General features: G+C 40.4%; 2 long non-coding RNA genes across 2 annotated transcripts; one reads left to right on the top strand and one right to left on the bottom strand.

Moving 5' to 3' along the window:
- Positions 901-6,951, top strand: LOC110390377. The gene is made up of 3 exons (XR_002433732.1): positions 901-982; positions 3,800-3,884; positions 5,102-6,951. It is a non-coding gene; the product is annotated as an uncharacterized LOC110390377 (long non-coding RNA).
- Positions 8,442-17,788, bottom strand: LOC110390126. Its single transcript, XR_002433581.1, has 2 exons — positions 11,990-17,788; positions 8,442-9,029 (listed from the first exon to the last, which is right to left on the bottom strand). It is a non-coding gene; the product is annotated as an uncharacterized LOC110390126 (long non-coding RNA).

The raw sequence follows: 20,689 nt of genomic DNA, 5'->3' as shown, positions 1-20,689 counted from the left end.
TTCCAGAGCTCATGGAGAGTCACAATACAAGGGCGTACATCCACACTGTAGCCCAACAGGTCCCAGGGACATGTGTGATTCCAGTGCTCCTAAGAAATCCCTGGCTCAACCACTATCCCTGATTGCTAGCTTCTCTGCTCCTTGAGCCCTGTCACTAATCACAGAAGCCTGGCAGACCTTGCTGGTGATGACAAAGGCCTTATCTGCATCTTCTCTAAGTCACACACCCCATCCTACAATGCACCCACATTTAGCTCGATCAGCCTTTCATGACTAACATAGCAGTAGAATCTCTTGTTGCCCTTACCATCTCTTGTAAACCTCAGATATAACTGAAATTTGGCTTTTCTGCCCCCGTCCCTCCATGCCCTGGCAGCATTTCATGATTCCTCCTTTGTAGCTTGACCTTGGTTCTCATCCTGTCTGCTGCCTTTTTGCACTTGAGCTAAGCTGGAAAGTCCCACAGATGGCCTCCTGTGATATCTTGTTTTCCTGAGGACGGAGTATTCTTGCACTTGGAGTATGCTGTCCACAAAGGCCAGCTAGATATTCTGGGCTCCTTTGCCCTTCATAGATCCTGCCTGTGGAATTCCACAAGTTCCACAAGTTCTTTGGATAAGGTGAAGCTTTCATGGCTAATGTGCAATATCTGTGATCGTGTTCCTGCATATGGGATAAAAAGTGCTACTAATGCCAGGCATATGTTTGAGTCCTTTTTTAAAGGCTGGACCAGTAATAGTTTCTGCAAAAGAATGCCATCTTCTTAAGCCTTGGCTTTGCACTTTTCTGTTCCTGGAAGGAAAGAAGAACATCATATTCTGCTTCTCAAAATCATTTTCTGTTTGTTCTTCTCCTTCTTCTTCTTTTTTTTTTTTTTTTTTTTTTTTTTTTTTGGTATAAAATCACTCCAATTTGCAGTGAAATGTGTGACAAAAAGGAACAGCTATGCAGAACATCAAGCCATGTCATTACTTCCAAACAGGTAAATGTAAGTGCATTTATTTGTCCTTCACAGGAAATCTCTGTGAAACAACCAATCAGCTAATTTTCTACTACTATCTCTGCTAAGTTTATCTAGGAAACAGAACTGTGCTTTATGCTTTCTGGAGGATCTGAAGTTATATAGCCATTGTTTAGCTAATATTAATTTACTAGAATTGAATAAAACACACATTGAACATGTGTAATTTGTCACCTTGACATTGTTCTCCCTCATTTTATTTTAACACAGAAGACAATGTTTTTTGTTTTAATCTGAACACGTAAATGTAAAACATAACCACTGAGCCACTTGCTACTTTCATTTGTTTGTTTGTATGTACATGGCTGCAGTTGCACAGTCATATGGAGTTCATGAGATTTATAGGAGTGGAAGGAGACAGTCATCTCAAAAGTTTTACTTTCCTAAGACATTTCTTTACCCAGTATGACTTAAGGTAAAACAGGAAGCCTCCCTTACCTCATGAGCTTTTTCTAAGCTTAATTTGGAATCACACTGACAATTTTAATCACGGCAAGACTCTGAGAATTAACATAATATATTTCTTTTATTTTTATTTTTTTCCAAGGAGTCTACACTGCATGGCCATTCACAACACATGTTTTATACTCGCAGTCATGAGGACATTCGTGTCAAAGACTGATCTGTCCTACTATCTCAGGTTCTGTTTCTCTTCCTTGATCCAGACCAGGAGTGTCCAGATAGCTATATACCACTATTTGAGACAAAGAAAAAAGTCATTTTTGTCCAATTCTAGTGAATATGTTTATGAACTGTAACTTCCTCCGTGTTCACAGCTTTATGAAAGAGCATGATCTTGCATTATTCAGCATTTGGCTTGTTTAAGGTAGAGTGGCAGAAATATGGAGCATCCCTCTTTGGAGACCCTCAAAAGCTGCGTGGACATGGGCCTGAGAAGCCTGCTGTAGGTGAACCTGCCTGAGCACAGGTGTTGGAGCAGATGACCTCCAGAGGCCTCTTCCAACCCCACTCTGTAATTCTGTGATTTTGTGTTATGGGATCTTTCCAGATGGCAGATGAGGTTAGAAAGTTGTGTGCAGTAAAACCAAAGATGCCTTTTTTCTAGTTACAATACATGAGGCACATGTTTCATGATGTTTCCTGACACATGGGAGCTGAAGAAGATGAATGCTATTGATAAAAACTGTAAGGTGATGAGGAATTATTTGCAGGAGAGATAATTAAGGACTGAATTAATAGATCCTCTTTCAGGCTAGAGAAATGTCAGCACTGGAATTAAAGTTCAATTTCTTTTCTTTTTATTGCTTAATATTTCCATTTAGCACTTTTTCTCAGAAATTGTGCCTGCTGATATTTGCTGACTGTTAGAAGGATATGTGATTCTTAAAAACAGAAGTTACATAATATGAAGTTATAATTCAGGAGGAAGTGGACTACATTAATTTAGATAAATTCAATATAGATTAGGGGTCTTTGAGAAGGGGAAGATGATAAAAAGTAGAATGTTTGTGAACTATTCAAGTGCAACAACCATGAAAAAGCTACAAATGAGTATTGAATATGGCAAGATACATGTTTTCCAAGACAAACAGAGGCACCTTAGTGATACCATCTGGAAAGACCTTGACTATCTACTGGTCAGGAAGGAATTTCACTTGTAGCAAACAAAATTTAAATTGGATATATGGAAACAATTCTCAAGAAAGATGATCAAACACTGTAACAGCTCGCCCAGGAAGGATGGTCTCCACCCTGGAGACAGGCAAGCATCAAATGAGCATGGCTCTGAAGTGTTTAACAGGCCTTTTCAGTGGACTTTCCATTGTGCACGAAGTTGGATCAGATGGCACCCAGCAGTCCTGTCCAACACAGATTATGCTATGGTTCTGGAAACTGAGATGATCCCTCACAAGATTATGACTAACTTGGATAACCAAAAAGGGCAGAACTTCAAAGCTATGATTTTGTCCCATTTTTGTCTATACCTGGCTGTTGACTGTGGAGCATCATGCATCTCTTCAGTTGCTGTCTGGCAAGGAGTTGTCTTAGTGGGCAGCATGAGCACAGTGCCCAGGGGAGAACAAATGGACACAGCTGACATAGTCACGGCAGTTGTCACAGCATGCAGTCCTGCATTACAGCCTTGCTGTTGCTGGTCACAGACTTCATGCTTTGTGCTGACCTTGTGCTGGCCACAGGGCCAATGCTTGTTGGGTTTGCAATGTCTGAACCTTTTGTGACAGGTAGCTTAGTTTTACTTGATCATGAAAGAAATTTATTTAGGTGTTAATGACTAACTTGTTTTACTTTTGTGTAGTGAAGCCACAGTTTTATACAGATAGTAGCAACAAGCACTTATTCCATGCAGAATTAGGTATTTTTACCTCTGACACAAAGACACAGCATAAAGAAATGCAGGCCTGGTTTTATAGCAAAAGCCTTGAGAAGTAAGACATGATATGTGGTGCAAAGTTGTACAGACATGGGCTTGGCACTGGGAACCCTGCAGCTGTGAACAACTCACCCATACTCAGCTAAAGAAGTGTAGACCCAGAGCTGGCCTGAAGTGTCTTTAGGGATAATAAAGAGAACAACAACAACACAAAAAAAAAAAGCAGAAAATAACGTAAGTAAATACATAGTACATATATACTTATAAGTAAGTACATAGTACATTTGGGTGTAGCATGCTGCTATGGACCACTGAATACAGATGTAAAAGCATGTTAGTAAACATACATATGAATTACCTCAAGTGGATCTCAGGGAGAGAAGTTAGAAACCAACAGCATCAACCAAATTAATTTTCTCCCACAGGACTCAGGAGGCTAACATCATCTGGTATTGCCCTTTCTAGGGGCTCAAAGCTGTTGACTTCAAGATGCAGAGGAGCATTGAAGAGGTGAGCATAACACCAGAAAAAAAAGTATAGTGATTACAAACTGTGTATAACAGTTTCAATCGTATTGTTATCAAGAATATTCTATACAGAAGTTTCCAACTGCAACATTATTCTTTCATTTTCTGTAATAATTAGATCTACATGACTAATGATTCTGCATTAGGCTGTTAAGATTTCCACCATCCTAGTTAGACTTTTTTTTGCTTTAGTTGTACGTAAGGTATAGTTCCTCTTTGGCCATAAACAAAGCTTTGAGCATAAGGTCCCACTGGTTGCAAGGGCACAGTGAATGGACACATCTCACAGGGTCATCATGCTGGTCACAGCACGGGTGTAGTGGGGAATGGGGTCTCTGTTCATAGCTGTGCTCTGACGGTGCTGATGTGGTGCATGGATGGGGCTGGCATGAACTGGGCTGGCAGGTCATCAAACATCATCAGCTTCCAGCCCCCATTAGGTAACTTTTGATATTTTTTTCAGTGTTTGGAAGCACAGTCAGAGAAATGTCATCTCAATAAATCAGCATGATTGCACAGGGCTGAATTCTAAGTATAATTGTATTATTCAGGAAAAGTTACAATTAGACCAACTGGGCTGATTACCAGCACTTCTGGTAGCAACATCTTCAGAAACCAGCTGCAAGATTGAACTATAATAATGTAGCCATGGTGGTCACCATAGTGTTCATACTCTGATAATTCTCTGAAAGATTTGAATATCGGGGCATATCAGTGGAAAATAAATGTGTAAATGCTGATAAAACAAGCTGTAAAAGACATTATTTGTCGGAGGAAGGTTTGTTCCTCAGATATTCCCAAATATAATATTTACCTCTGATTCCTGACAACATAAGCAATGGGCTGATATAGTGGTTAATCACCTGTGGTGTTATGTGAATTTTGGTGGTGTAGCAGGTGTTACTGTTATGTGAGTGTATATGGACATGATGGGATTGGGCAAACCACAAAACTTCTACTATGCTTTTGTTCATGTTCAACTAATAAGCAATCTATTATCTGCTAAAAATCAAACACTAATAAAATATAGTGGTTAATTCTTGTGTATACTGTTCCACATGCTTCTTTTCTGGCACTGATGTTCACAGTCTTTAGGTCTCTGAGGTTAAGATTACCTGACTAAACACATCTTTGATGAAAGAAAACAGAAACAAATTTGGCTAGTTTGGTCCAAAAAACATTGTACTTTTTTTTTTGTAGATGAGAAATAGTCCACTGTGGCCCTTCCAGAAACATCTCATTGGTTTGCCGGAAGTGTGTTACCATATTCCCTCAACAGTCACATCCTGAATGTCCCTGCCTTCCTCAGCCTCATAGTATGTCTTGCTTCAAGGCAAGCAGAACTAAGTTACCAACAGGCCTTGATGCTATAAGAGAGAGTATTCCTTTATTAACAAAGTGCGTTTGAGCCTTGCAAATGTTTCTGCTGAAGTAAGACTGTGACTTACTTAAAAGAATTTCAGACCAGTCCGGATCCAATCTGAGAAAAAGGAAAGCTTTGTCTAATTTGAAATTTATTTGATGGTCAAGAGATTCCGTAGAAAAGGAAAGAATAAAAGCCCTCCTTTCCACCAAGACGCATTGTCCAGAAATCTCCCACAGTCTAACTTCAAAAGAGTTTGATGAAACACTAAATGGAACAGGAACATGCGGAGTTTGCTTAGAATCTAGTGCACATTTTCTGTACTTATATCTTTTTTCTCTGACTCATCCTGTTAAGTGTTTTCTCATCAACTGGCCATTTATGTTTGGTGGAGAATAAAATACTCTCATTAATTCAAAGACTCATGTGGTTCTTATTTTTTAAGATATCAAAGAAGGTCAGGAAATATACTTTAAAAATATTCCACTTCTTAGAAAAAGGTATTATTATACTTCCTAAAAACTACCTCAGCTTTGCTCAAATGGAGGGAGGAGACTTGAATCAAACACATTTGTTTTCTAAGCAGAATGATGAGAACAGCTACAGGCTAGGGTATTTAAATCGTTAAGTATTTTAACATCTATTGAAATTAAGGGGATTGGTTTAGATATCTTTTGACAGATGGCATACAATGGAAAAGCTAAATGGCATGCATGTTTTCTATTCACATTTCTGAAATGTGAAGAATAAAACAACATTGTCATCTCCAAAGCAGTCCTTGCACTGCAAACCAAACAAGAAACTCTTCCAGGCAGATGGCTTCTCTCACCTTAACTTAAATACTTAACTTAAATAGTGTTGTGGCTAAGTGACAAGCACTGCAATGGGAAGGCTTAGCTGAAGTCAAGAAATGAACCATCACGAAGCAGCAACCATCTGGGGAGAGTGCCTTCAGTTTGGGGTTGGTAGGCTTTGGCATGCTTCCAAAAGAATGAGAGCTCAATTTATAGCCGTTATTTTAAACACCACTCATGCATCTCCAGTTTTACTCCAGACTGGTTTTGGGCGTAGTCAAGGGGAAGGGATCACCTAGCCAGCTCTGCTCCTGCTGCCTGCCCAACCACCTGCCCTGCTGTGCCCACTCCAGCCAGCCGGTGCAAAACACGTGTGGGGGGAAGGAAGGACAATCTTCCTCTTTATCCAGACAGGAACATAAAAGCCTCCACAGCCCCCCCAAAACCACACTGATCTCCTTCATGTCACAGACACAAAATCCAATTTTCTTCCTTTCCACTGAAGGAAAGATAACATGCTGTGTTCGTGTTTGTTAAAACAATAAAACAATTTTTACCATTGGTCTTGACAGTCCCTGTAACATTGCAAGCATTGTGTGAAGTTCATAACTGCTTCAGGAGAAGATCTTATAGCTAGCAGAATCCTTAATTCATTGCTCAGCTTGCACCAAAACCCAGTAATAGTTGCTCTCCCTAACTCTGGTGTTAATGCAGTCACAGCCCTAAGGAGATGAACTATTTCACCATTCAAATGCAACTTGGATTAAAACAACAGGAAACCTTGGTTTCCTTTTTTCAGTTCAGTGTATATTTAAATACGAGCTCCCACCTTGTCTGAGGCTTTGCTTTGTTCAGTGAAGTTTAGTCCAAGGTGAATTTCTGTACTTTTCAAAGAAGGCAGTACTGAAATGCCTAAAATAAATTGTGTTGTGCATATATATACTCAACAAAATCACCATGAGACATTCATTCCAACCCCTTTCTCAACGGTTGCATTTTTTTTCCCCTATCTTCCAGAATTTTTATAGCTAAGGTAGTTAAAGACCTGGAGTATTCTTTGAAAAATTACTTTGGAAAGTGGTATCACAGTTAATTTGATCATTGTATTTCTCCTTACTACCAAGGTAATTTAAGATAAGTGAGATTTTCAGATTAAATAATGGCAACTGAAGAAAAAAGTGTATGTTTGATGTTGAGGTAAAAGCAGTTTTATACAGAAGCCCTTTTTTTACACTTTTCTGAGAATTATGCATGTCACAGTAGCAAGAAAAAGAAGGAAGGTATTTTCCCATAGTCTGATCTCGGCCATCGTATTGATCCAAGACCAGCTAGCCAGGAAGAATGTTTGCTGCTCCAGTTTTGTTAGACAGAGCCCCATAATCGGATACATTTGGGTGCACTTTCTATAAATGTTTTTATTAATTGTTATAAAGATCATCTATAGATCAGATATCCAACTCTTTACTTAGTAAGCGGGAGATAATTTGGAAACCAGCTCCTTTAGCTGCCCGCTCCCCCCATCCGGCGGCTCTCAGGACTTCATCCTCCTGCTGCCATTCACTCGCAAGATCTCTCAGCACAACAGCACTCTGGAGATGCTCCCCCTGTCAGTCACAAAACTACTGAGTGCCTGCTGACCCCAGACGCATGACAAAAATGAATTGTCCAGCTTGAAGGGGAGAACCAGTGAGCTCCATGTGTTGAGGTGCCAGCACTGGCTGGGAAAGGAGCATGGGCTCACTGGTCATGCGGGCACTTTTATCTTGTTCTTTGGACTTGTTTGGTCAGCTTTTCTGCAGTTTACCATCAGAATTGCTGTGTAGATATGAGATTAGAGATAATCTGCTGCATGATACCATAGTTGCAGTTTAAACCGAGGATTAATTATAACAAGTTTTCTGTGAGCGTCGAGTTGCAAAGCAGCAAGATTATTTCGGCAAGGTAATTGTTTTGCGGGGTGAAAGAGAGAGCAAAACTGTGAATGATGACAATTGCAGAGTCTGTGCAGAAGTTGAGCTTTTGTTATCACCATGGTTACTTAATTCTACGCCAGAAACAGGAAGGGAACATACTGTTTATTTCCTGGAAGCAGCCCATCCCATTGAAACTATGTTATGTTTAAGGTTAGCCTCACCTGGGTAAATCTATTCAAATGAATGAGCCTGCTTTAGTTGTGGAAAAAAAACACCACAGAAATTAATCATAACATTCCTGAACTCAGAACTGATAACTAGAGCAAAAGAAAACAAACACAACCAGCTAAGGCTTTTTTTTAGTTGGCACAAGAATAATTTGATTTCTTTTTCTTGTGGTGAAATATGAGTCCAAGAGATTTTCTACACCAAGTGTCGCGGGTGGAAAAGAACTACACTATACAGCGCTCCAAAGAGAGAAGCTAGGATATATTTATTGATATACTATGGATACTACATACTGATTAATCAAAGCTTAATTGTAAATAAGGCAGTGATTGAACAATAAGGACTTCTGAAACTTGTAAAGCTTATGGTGCATGCGACATTTTCCAGGCCTCCTGCAGTGATTTGCATTCACTCTTGTAGCTGCCTTTCATACCACGAAAAAATCGCTAGTAAATAAGTTAAAGTCTGGAAATGATGATTAATAGAGTGTTCATGAAAACAGTATTTCTGTTTATTAATTTATATCTTTCAGCCAAAAGAAAGACTTTTTTTCCCTCTTCTGTCACTTGGTCAAATTCTAATCAAGTCACTCCTACTTAGGAAGAAAAAGAGCTGGTTATTCTCCGAAAGGAGCTTCCTCCCACCTTTATTCTTCTTGAATTTAAGAAATTCCTTGAGTCCAGTTTTCAGTAGCTTCTGGAAATCCAAAAATTAAATCTTCGCTGAAAGTTTCAACCAATTCATGCAAGCACCAACAACTTCACATTGCAATTGCACCATCAGCTTATTGGCATGCCTTTTGAGCACCTTCCCATTATGAATGTCTGAAACTTAGAAGTAAATAACATTGTCATCTTGCTATATATTTTCCTACTTAGTTAAGAAACGATTTACAGAGGAGAACAAAATACCTTTTACTATTTCTTATGCAAACAGCTATATCATATAAACCATTTCCTGCTAGATCACACTGGCAATACATAGGTTATGGCTGCACAAAATGATGCAAGGCTAAAATATGTCTAGGTCTGTAGAGAGATATATTGTCTTTTATTAGATAAAAATTCAGCAATCAACCAATAGATATGCCATTTGATAATCAAAATTGGTCCTCCTGTTACATATTAATATATTTAAAACAGGAAGAATTTTCAGAAAGGATTTTGCTGTCTTAAATCCCATTCCCACTGTCATATGATCCCTCTCTTCAAAATATGACTTGCTCTATTCTCATGCACTTGAGATGACAGCATTGTGTTCCATCCACAGTTTGTTTATGTGATGTCCTGTCCTCCTACCTGCATGCCTTCTGCAATACAAGAAGCACTGTGAAACAAACTCAATTATCCCTCAAAAAAAATCTTTCAGAAATAAAGAACCTAGTCAAGAGAACTGTCCATTTCAAAAAGCATTAAAAATATACATATTTAAAATGTTTAATGAGATAGCATCAAATTTATTTTGTGATAACAAATATTAATTTTACTTAATTTTAATATCAACAATTTTATTTGTACATCTAATGCTAATTTTGACACTCTTCTGCTTTCCACTACATACAACGGAAGAGTTCTTGACAGCTGAATATTGCTGGTGTAACAAACCCAGTCACCCCATTAAGTGCAGTTAATGCAAGTGACTCATGAGCAAAATTGAGAACAAAAATGAACATTTTGTCTGCTGCATCTCCTCTGAAAAGCAAAACAGTAAGAAACTATCTTTTGTTTTAAGCAAGTCTTAGACTTTAGCTATAATGGTTCAACTTAAAACACCTTCCAACATCGAAGAACACTGATGCCCACCCCCAGTATGATGATACAAATTTAGAAATACTGTTCTACTGTTGCCATAGAAATGATTTTGGATCACAACAAAAAATTATTGGGGAATTTAGAGAAGATTTATGCTGTTAAATTAATCTGCTTTGATTTCAGTGCATGAAATATTTTCAGCAGAAAGAATAAGTCAAGCCTCTCTGCATTAAAACATCTAAAGGGGATGGTGAGGACTGTCAGGACAATTAAAAGTTGTGTAGACTGTGACAGAGTCCCTGTCATCCAGAAGGACCTTGACAAACTCAAAAGTTGGGCCCACAGGAACATAATGAAGTTCAACATTGCAAAGTACAAGGCTTTGCATTTGGGCCAGAGTAACCCCAGATATGTATACAGACTGGGAGGAGCAATCCCTGAGAGTAGCCCTGCTGAGAGGGACCTGGGGGTCCTGGTTAAATGAAAAACTGAACATGAGCCAGCAGTGTGCTCTTGTAACTCAGAAAGCAAATGATATCCTGGGCTCCATCAGAAGAGGGGTGGCCAGCAGGGAGAGGGAGGTGATTGTCCCTCTCTACTCTGCCCTTGTGAGACACCACCTGCAGTACTGTGTCCCAGTCTGGCACCCCCAGCACAGGAAAGATGTGGAGCTGTTGGAGAGGGTCCAGAGGAGGGTCACAAAGATGATCAGAGAGCTGGAGCACCTCCTCTATGAAGGCAGACTGGGGGAGCTGGGCTTGTTCAGCCTGGAGAAGAGAAGGCTGCGAGGAGACCTCATCGCAGCCTTCCAGTATTTAAAAGGGGATTATAATCAGGAGGGGAACCAAGTTTTTTACAAGGCTAGATAGTGGTAGGACAAGGGGGAATGGTTTTAAGTTGAAGGAGGGAAGGTTTAGATTGGATGTCAGAGGGGAGTTCTTTACAGAGAGAATGGTGAGGTGCTGGCACAGGCTGCCCAGAGAGGCTGTGGGTGCTCCATCCCTGGAGATGTTTAAGACCATCCAACCAGATGGGACCCTGGGCAACCTGGTCTAGTACCAGATCTGGAGATTGGTGGCCCTGCCTGTGGCAGGGGGGTTGGAACTTGATCTTTAGGGTCCCTTCCAACCCAAGCCATTCTATTAATCTATGATTCTATGATTCTATGACAGGAGGATAGCACATGTGGGTGGTGGGGCAGTCTGGTGAGCAACAGGAGAGACAGCCTCTTCCTTGGAGATCTTTGTAGCTGCCACTACCTGATAAAGGTGCTAAAAAAACAGAATCATGGCTAAAATAGCAGAAACATCCCACTCCACTCTGCTCCCAGGTTTTGCACCATTAGAAGATGCATCCTTTGTCTCAGTTGTCATGGGATTTGGCTCAGAAGTGAGAATTTGTTTCAGGAGTATTTATTATATCAGTTTGTTAGGTTGGAAGGAGTTTTAAACAAAAACTTGCCTTGTCTGAGAGCTGAGGCCTCTGAAGCAGTGGCCTTTTCTCTGTGAAAGCTTTATACCAGAGACATGACTAGTTTGGATAAACAAGGTTGTTACCATTTGTGGGCAAGTACCTTTGTGAATTACAACATTATGCAACATTATGCTGATATTCCACATGCCCATGAAGCCTTCTCTGTGGAGAAAAAAGTTGTTCGAAATGTGTACAATTGAACAAGGCTCTATAGTCAAAACAATCACTAGCACAATACAAATTTTAAAATGAAAGCTTCGTAGAGCAATAGATTTAGTACCAAACTCCCACTGATTTTTATACATTCTGGACTTGTCCCAAGAAAAACCAGTGGTACTTCCCAGAACAAAAAATATTGTGCTGTACTGTTCTATGAAGCACTATTCAGACCTGTCATACGAATTAAAACAACACACCAGTGTGAAATTGCATGCTTTTATGCAAATGGCTTATTGTCAGAGATTACTGATCAGACTATGAAATTAATTACAGATGAATTAAAAAAGAGCTCAGTTTTCAGAACTGGACAGTAAATAGTTTTCAGATTTCTAATCTCAAGCACTTACGCTGTAACTTGTCCTGCTCATGACTACTCTTGTATGCACATTTCTCCAGAAGGCACACTCCCAAGTGATTCAGGAACTTCTAAAACAGAAAATACAAACCACCTCCCCTCCATAGGCTCAAATATTATTCTTTGATTCTAAATGTTCAAATGATGAGCATGCAGAATATTGTGGATATTTTTTTCTAGAGCCTTCAAATACCTAACTAATGTGGAGTAGGGCATTACTCATCTTTTTTGTTGTTCCTTTTGCTGTCATTGTTAACATCTTTCTTTCAAAAAAGGATTTGCTTTTCTTGAATTTTACACCATAGTGAATACATCATCTAAATTCCAGTGAAATACAGGCATTTCATCAGTTTGATATATACGGATCCCCATGTGCATTCTCTCAAATTTTCTTACAGATTTGTTCAATCTGTGCCTAGAAATGTATGTATTAACAATGCTACAGTAACTTACATTTTTGGTACTTGGAACTGGGATTGCTGTAATGTAGAGACAATTCAGATAACACACTCAGAAAAAGGCAAACTGGGTCTGGCTGGGATGGAATTAATTGTCTTCATGGCAGCACATACGGAGCTGCACTTTGAATTTATGTCTGAAACTGTCAGTAAGACACTGATGTTTTGATTATTTCTGGACAGTGCTTGGACAGAGAAGAGGCTTTCACTCTTTCCTACTCTGTCACCGTGCAAGAAGTAGTCTGGGAGGGGACACAGTCAGGAGAGCTGACCCAAGCTGGCCAAAAGAATGTTCCATTCTGTATGTTGTCTTGCTAGTAATAAAAGCTCAAGGAAATGAGAAAGAAGGGAAATTATTTTTGATGGCATTTGTCTTCTGAAGTGACTGTTCACTTGATGGAGCCCAGTCTGACAATGAGAAGTGGTGAATGAATGCCTTGCCTTTTGTTTGCTTGCTCCCCAGCTTTTCCTTTCTGTTAAGCTGTCCTTTTCTCAATCCATAACTCTTCTCACATTCCTTCTACTTTCTCCCCATCCTGCAGGACTGGGGAGTGAGTGTGGGGCTGTGTGGGCATTTGGCAGTTAGCCAAGGCTGACCCACCATGGGAAGGCAAGTGCTTATTTAGACAGAAGATAGCATGGGAAGTCAATATTACTCTTTTTCACTTGCTCTTGTTCTTGGCTAACTGAAGATTTTTTTTTTGCCCTGACACACACCTGCTTTTTTTGGCTTTATGTACTAAGAGCTCAGAAGTTCTCCTGCAAAGCAGCTGCTGAAAACTTACATCCTCAGTGGAAATGTCATTTGGTGGCAGCACTTTTCATTTTCAATTTCTTTCAGTCCCAATAGTTCTGTGCTGGTTTTAAATGACCACTGAGGAAATTCACAAACTGAGGTTAACATAACCTTGGTGATAGTGGGTGGTGAGACAGCGGCACAGGCTGCCCAGAGAAGCTGCGGACACTCCATCCCTGGAGGTGCTCAAGGCCAGGTTGTCTGGGGACCTGGGCAGCCTGACCTAGTGGGTGGCAGCCTTGCCCACGGCAGGGGGCTGGGGCTGGGTAGGCTTTGAGGTCCCTGCCTACCTAAGCCATTCTGTGATTCTGTGATAACAATGTGTATTCCTTTAACTACGTGTGATTTATATGTCATTTGTGCATTAATTTTATTTTTCAATTCACACAAAAGAAGGCTAGAGTTCTGAATGAGGACCTTAACACTCATTGTAAAAATTCACACAAATTCACATGTTGGCTGTGTGCAGCACTACAGCTACCAGTGTGGACCCCAAGCTAGGAGGCATGGCCTTTTAAGCCTTCTCTAAAAGCTGATTCCAAATTGTCCACAGTCTATCCCAGGCCCTCTCCTGAGCAGCTGTAACCCCTCGCTAGAAGTGCGCCTTTCTGCACAAGTCAGGGAGAGCCGTATTCTTGCAAGACAAAATCTAGCGAAAACAAGGCACTTTCAGGATACACAGCCCGGGGCTTTGAGATCACCAGTGGTTTTAAAAGCCCCTATCTCCACTTAGTATGAAGCCAAATTCCAAGCCAGCCTTTTCACTTTGTTACAGTGACACCTGGTGTCGCAATGGAGTTTCTTCTAGAGAGAAACTTGAAAGCAGCACATCAGAAAGTCTTGCCTCTTTGCTCAGTGATGCTCCACATACTACTAGCAAGCTTATCTGCTGGCTTTTGGATGTAAGAATTTTTTTTTCAGCACTGTTTTTCCCGCTCTGCATTTGTTAAGAAAAAAAAATAGTTTACAAAAGCTTATACTTCATTTTACACGGGCACCAAAAAATGCTCTGGTAAGGCAATGAGTTAGGATTTAAGATTTGGGCGTTCTACTGACGCTGTCTTGCTCTGCTGCCTGCTGCAAAACTTTGCAGCTCCCATGACCCCTCAAGTATCTGTCTTAACTCACAGGTTATACCCCAGATCAGGAACTGCCACTCAGGTTTGGGACCTTATCTTCAATGGAGTATCAAAGCACCCCTGTAAAGAAGAACATGCAAGTCAAACAAACCTCAAACTAAATAAAACATGAAGTCTAGTGGACTACCTTGATGTTAAATCCATTAGAAAACATACATTTAACCACCAATACATACTCAAGATCAGTAAACTGAGTTTCGTTGTCACACAACTTATCTTTAAGAAGGGGCAAAGCAGTCCCAGATGGAGAATAACATGACTTAGTGGTCTTGTTTGTGAAGCAGTTTTGTACACAGCAGAACTTTGCTCAGTAGGGTTAATAATGCTAAACATGGCTTAAAGGGATGGGGGGAGTTAGGGGTGGAAACACCATCAAATTACAGTGATAACTCTGTATTTTGTCACTGTAATGGCCTAGCTTCAACCTCGGGAACTGGATTTGTAATTCTTCTTTCTAGGTAATTCAGTTTGAGCCCCAGGAGAACAACTACATTGCAGAATAGTTTCTGTCCATTACAAAATTGCTTTCATTTCCACCTAAAATTAAGAGATCTCATACAAGAACAAGGTATTTCATTCCTCAGAGCCTGCTTGCAAATCTCATTAAGAATGCTAGGAGGCAATAAACATTTACTTGTTGTCAGATCAATTATGCTAAAGCAGCGGGTTATTATTTGAATTAATTTCCACATGCATTACAATGACAGATGGAGCCTGTGAAGATGAAGAGAGGCAGTTGTGGGCTGTGTGAACCTCTGTATTTTCATACTCACAAGCTCGGCACTGTGTTTATTTCAGTCAGTGGCTTTTTCTTTGTTTTTTGCCTCCACAGGGCATTTTGGACAGACCTGGCTCAGGAACTTTGCCTGACACCCTCAGATACTTGGCAGAGACCCTCTTCTCCATTCAAAGGCTAGAGGCATAAACACTGTCCTTTATTTCGCGTTCTCATTAACTGCAAGCCAACCTTCCCTCCTCAGTGGGGGGAAAAATGCACACTTCTAATTCTAATGTCTATAAAAGAGAGGCCTGGGCTGCCACATGCTTGGAGTGGCAGGAGACAAGAATGGCCAATGGAACACATTTCTGAAGTGTGCTGGGTGAGCACTGCAGCCCTTTTTGTGCCACAGCCGGTCAGCTGCTAATGGAATTTTTTGAAATAATGTGCACAGACAGCCATCCCGTTATTTGGCTTCCACAGACCCTAGAGAAAAGTTAAGCTGTGGGGGTGTGAATGGAGCAGCTAGTTGAATGCAGTGATTCAATGTGTAATTCTGTCCTGATGCAGAAGAGATCATAATATTATAAATGATCATGACTATACCCAAATGCAACCCAAGCTAATACAAAGACTACAGTGTAAGACTTTCTGCTGAAACCATAAAGACTCTGAGGTTCCAGAAATTGCACAGCTCTGAGATGTCTTAATCCTTCATGGTACACTTTTCCAAAGAGGAATATTACGGCACAATGGCATCAGATCTTAGAAACCTAGACATTTATGCCAAATTCCTCATTAGTTCGGTCTTTCCAGAGCACAGGATTACTCTTTCATAGCATATAAAGAATATATAAGAATATATTATACCTTTTCTCCAAATGATGCAGGTACAAGCCTGTTCCATTCTGGGAGGTTCAATCACTACCTTCTTTGAAGAAAGACTCAGCCACTACTGAAGAGTTACTGCCTTTGAGTATGAGACATTACTTATTGCCAGTGAACCTCTTTAGAAAATCTTTGTCATGTAAGCAATAGCAGATCTGCTGTTGGTGAAAGAACAGATTTTATCTTCTCTTGGGGGCTTTTTTTTCCTTGGAAATGAAAGGGTTAGGGTTATTCTGCACTCCTCTATTATAACAAGAAGTGCCATAGAGTCCTTTTATTTGTTTCCCAAGAAGTTCAGCTTCATTTCACTTTACATACACCTCACAAACATCACTATTCTGAAGCATGCAGTTCACTTTATGGTTGTGGCATCAACTCTGTTGTTGCTACACAGAATAACCTGGAGAAATGGAATTACATCTCAAAGGTTGTATCAATTCTCATTCAAGGTAGTGATTTGCACAGAGCAGAACCAGACTGTGGGATAAAGGAACAAATAATGAGGAAGTCTGTGGGAAAGAGCAATTCAAATTGTCACATAATTACCCCGCAGTTGTTGATTTAAACAATGTTCAAGTTTCACTATTGCTACATTTACAAACACGTAAACTATGGCTAGCTTTCACAGACTATTTTCACACTCTATGTCACACTTGCTCACGTAGTATGTAGGAAACAGCAAGAGAAGTGCTGGGAACGGAAGTATGACAAACGAGACTCAGAAATGCAAGCTGTCCTAAAAAGAGACATTTAAAGTGAATGCTACCATTCAGGAACACACAAAACCATTTCATATTTTTGTAGAAAAATATGGTCGTCTGTGCTGCTGTTGTAAAAATACATACATAATCAAATAAATAATCAATTTGCTACTGCTTTCAAAGCACTTTTAGTTATGTAATTACATCAAACTCTTTAACTTGGTTTTCTAAAACTCCGTCAAGAGTGAATGGAAATACAGATGATACATAACTGAAATTCAAGTCAAATCCTAATGTATTGGGTACGGTCTTCAACCCCTTTTTTCAGATCTCAGAATTCAATCTTTTTTATCAATGACTGAATTATGAGCTCAATTCGTGAAGGCAGAAATATTAATTTTCTCCTGATTTCTGATGAGAGGATGTATATAGAACGTGTATTTTCCTTTTCATGTATAATTTGTCCTCTTAAAAGCTTTCAGATAAAAGGCAGACAGAAAAATGAAATGAAACAGATGCTGACAGTGCGTATGACCAGCTCCCTAAACATCTTGTTATTAAGAAGGTCTCTTTATGCTACTTAGAATCCTTTCCTCATCAGCAGCTTAAGTTAGAGAGATGCTTCCTATGAGGAGAGGCAGTTTTGCATTTTCTGCCAGAGTCCATTTGTTTGTGAGAATTCCTGAACAAAGAAAACACATGTAATTGTAGGGCTGGAGGGTTACTAGGTAGCTCATTTTTGACTACCTGCTATTTTTTTCCTCTATTTTCCTTGCTAATGCTATGATTTGCATCTCAGCATCCAAGTACGTGCCCATTATAGGGAGAAAACTACTTACCCTCTTCTTAATTAACCAGTAGTGCTATAAACCTTCAGAGGCTGGTATTACATACTTCAGAGGAATACAGATTAATCAGTAGCCAAGAACAGTCCAGCCCCATGCAAAACTATAAGTAAATCACTGGCAGTGCTTTTTATTTCATGTGCTTTCTCTTCTTTATCAATGACATAGATGATGGCATCGAGTGCACCCTCAGCAAGTTTGCAGATGACACCAAGCTGAGTGGTACAGTCGATACACTGGAAGGAAGGGAAGCCATCCAGAGAGACCAGGACAGGCTGGAGAAGTGGGCCCATGAGAATCTAATGAGGTTCAACAAGGCCAAATGCAAGGTGCTGTACTTGGGCCAGGGCAATCCCAGGTATTTCTACAAAGTGGGGGAAGAACTCCTTGAGAGTAGCCCTGCAGAGAGGGACTTGGGAGTCCTAGTGGACGAGAAGCTGGACATGAGCCAGCAGCGTGTGCTGACAGCCTGGAAGGCCAACTATGTTCTGGGCTGCATTAAAAGAGGAGTGGCCAGCAGGGAGAGGGAGGTGGTGGTCCCCCTCTACTCGGCTCTTGTGAGGCCCCATCTGGAGTACTGCGTCCAGGCCTGGGGCCCCCAGCACAAGAAAAACGTGGAGCTCTTGGAACGGGTCCAGAGGAGGGCCACCACGAGGATCAGAGGGCTGGAGTACCTCTCCTATGAGGAAAGGTTGAGGGAACTGGGCTTGTTTAGTTTGGAGAAGAGAAGGTTCCAGGGAGACTTCATTGTGGACTTCCAGTACTTGAAGGGAGCGTATAAACAGGAGGGGGAACGATTGCTCACAAGGGTAGATAGTGATAGGACAAGGGGGAATGGTTTTAAACTGAGACAGAGGAGGTTTAGGTTAGATATTAGGAGGAAGTTTTTCACTCAAGAGGGTGGTGACGCACTGGAACAGGTTGCCCAGGGGGGCTGTGGGTGCCCCGTCCCTGGAGGCATTCAAGGCCAGGCTGGACGTGGCTCTGGGCAGCCTGGTCTAGTGGTTGGCAACCCTGCACTCAGCAGAGTGGTTGAGACTCGATGATCTTTGAGGTCCTTTTCAACCCAGGCCATTCTATGATTCTATGCTTTAAAACACTTGAATATGTCTCAGAGATACCTACAAACTTTGACAAAGGAGATCGATAGGAAATAGTGCTAGGAAGCAGCAGTGTCCACAAAGGACTCCCCTCGTGCTGCAATGATCCAGATTCTCTGAATACATCCAGACATATGGGAATTTTGTTTTCCAGAAATCTGATGAAGTCAACAATGACAAGTTCTATGATATGCACTTCCCCTTGTGAAGTAAGAATCATCTTGCATGCCTTACTCGCACATCAACAGTCCATTATCTAATTACTATCAATGATGAGTCACACTAAATGAGAACTGATAACACTCATAAGGACAATTAGTTAACAGGAATCCAACTGTATGAGCACCATCGCTGCATCTTCTTTATTCTTCAGATGACTAATTATTAACGTCCATCATTCCCTTCTTCAGTAATGTATTAGACATCTACTCACAACGCTCAGTAAAATTCCTGAAACCCCTCAGTCATCCTAGACAGATTGCTTAAACAGCATCTCAGTATTCCGCAGTCACAGTGATAGCATTTCCCCTCTTGTTAAGTTTACAAACTCATTATATTCTTTCTAAAAGATGTAGAAACCTTCCAAAATCTCAAGTTAAAAAAAAATTTTAAAAAATCTGAACATGATTCTTACTGTGTAACTACCCTGAAGATTGTCTCAGAAATCATAAAACCTGTTCAGATAGATCACAGAATGGCTTGTGTCAGAAGGGACCAGAAAGATCCAATCCTCTGCCATGGGTAGGGTTGCCACCCACCAGGTCAGGTTGCATGTGGCCTCATCCCACCTGGCCTTGAACACCTCCAGGGATGCAGCATTTACAGCCTCTGTGGGCAGTCTGTGCCTGTACCTCACCACCCTCTGAGTAAATAATTTTCTTCTAAAATTTGATCTTTCATTTGATTTTCTGATCAAAATATTTTATCAAAGATCAATATTTAAAGATGTTCTATCCTTAGAAAATCCTCTGTTCAACAAGCACTTCACAAAAAAACCCAAGAACTTACAATTCCGAACTATTACTTAAGTCTTATAAAAATAGTATCTTACTCTAATTTCAAACATATTCTGAACTCTGTCAAAACTAAACAAGAAAATGAAGACTGTTCTTTTTATTCCCATTCAAGGTATCTTCAGTAAAAGACAAAACTCCTTTTTCTTGCATTCCTGCAAATGTACATGAACACAGTTTTACAAGCTGACTCACACCACCATTGTTTGCAGTTTTAGTTGCAGCAGTCATTTTCAGTAGCGCATCTTTTAACCACAGTTAAGACCAATGACCAAACATTTGCCAGAATCAAGAGCTGTCTCCAGAGAGTGTCTTAGTTAGGCTAAAACCTGCCAGCCACCACTGTAGCTTGGCTCAATCCCAGCAGTTCCATCATGGTCTTGTAGTACCAGGAGCTAATATCTTGTAGTAGTAGTAGCATCAACTACCCAAGTAAACTCTGAATAGACAATTAGTTATGACATGTAAAAATGTTAATTTTAGACTATTTTTTAACTTCTTTTATTTTGTTGTTCTGTTGTTCTGAGAGGAACTGCTCTTCCCTCATACTGATGGATTATAACACCGACTTTTGACAAGACAGCCCTTCCCCTTTTCTTATTGCCAATTGCACACGTTTTCCTATCATTTCAGGATTTCCTTTCATCTTTGGACAGAAGGCTAGGTCATTATCAAATTTTTCCAAGTGAAAGAATGTTTCCTGTACATATATCATTTTCACGAATACTCACGTTTCCCCTTCATAGAGCCCTTTCTGCAGCTGATACCAGATTACTTACTAACAACACCCCAGAGTCACCAGTAATTTGCAGTGTCTCTTGGGGATATTCCATGTTTACTCTGTCTTTACCAACGTCAACTGGCAGAACAACAGGCAAGGTCACACAAAGACAGACGTCACTGCTGCCTTGGTGGGAGGACATATCTGTCAATGCCATGTGACTTTCTGACCAGCTTCCAGTCTCTTCTAAACACCACACTACTTCTTTTCTGCCACTAAGCATCTCTTGGTGCCCTGCAGCTTAACAAATTGA

Source organism: Numida meleagris, chromosome Z (assembly GCF_002078875.1).
Source record: "Numida meleagris isolate 19003 breed g44 Domestic line chromosome Z, NumMel1.0, whole genome shotgun sequence".
Taxonomy (NCBI): Eukaryota; Metazoa; Chordata; class Aves; order Galliformes; family Numididae; genus Numida; species Numida meleagris.
Note: the sequence above shows the minus strand (reverse complement) of the source record. Positions and strands in the feature narration are given on the sequence as shown.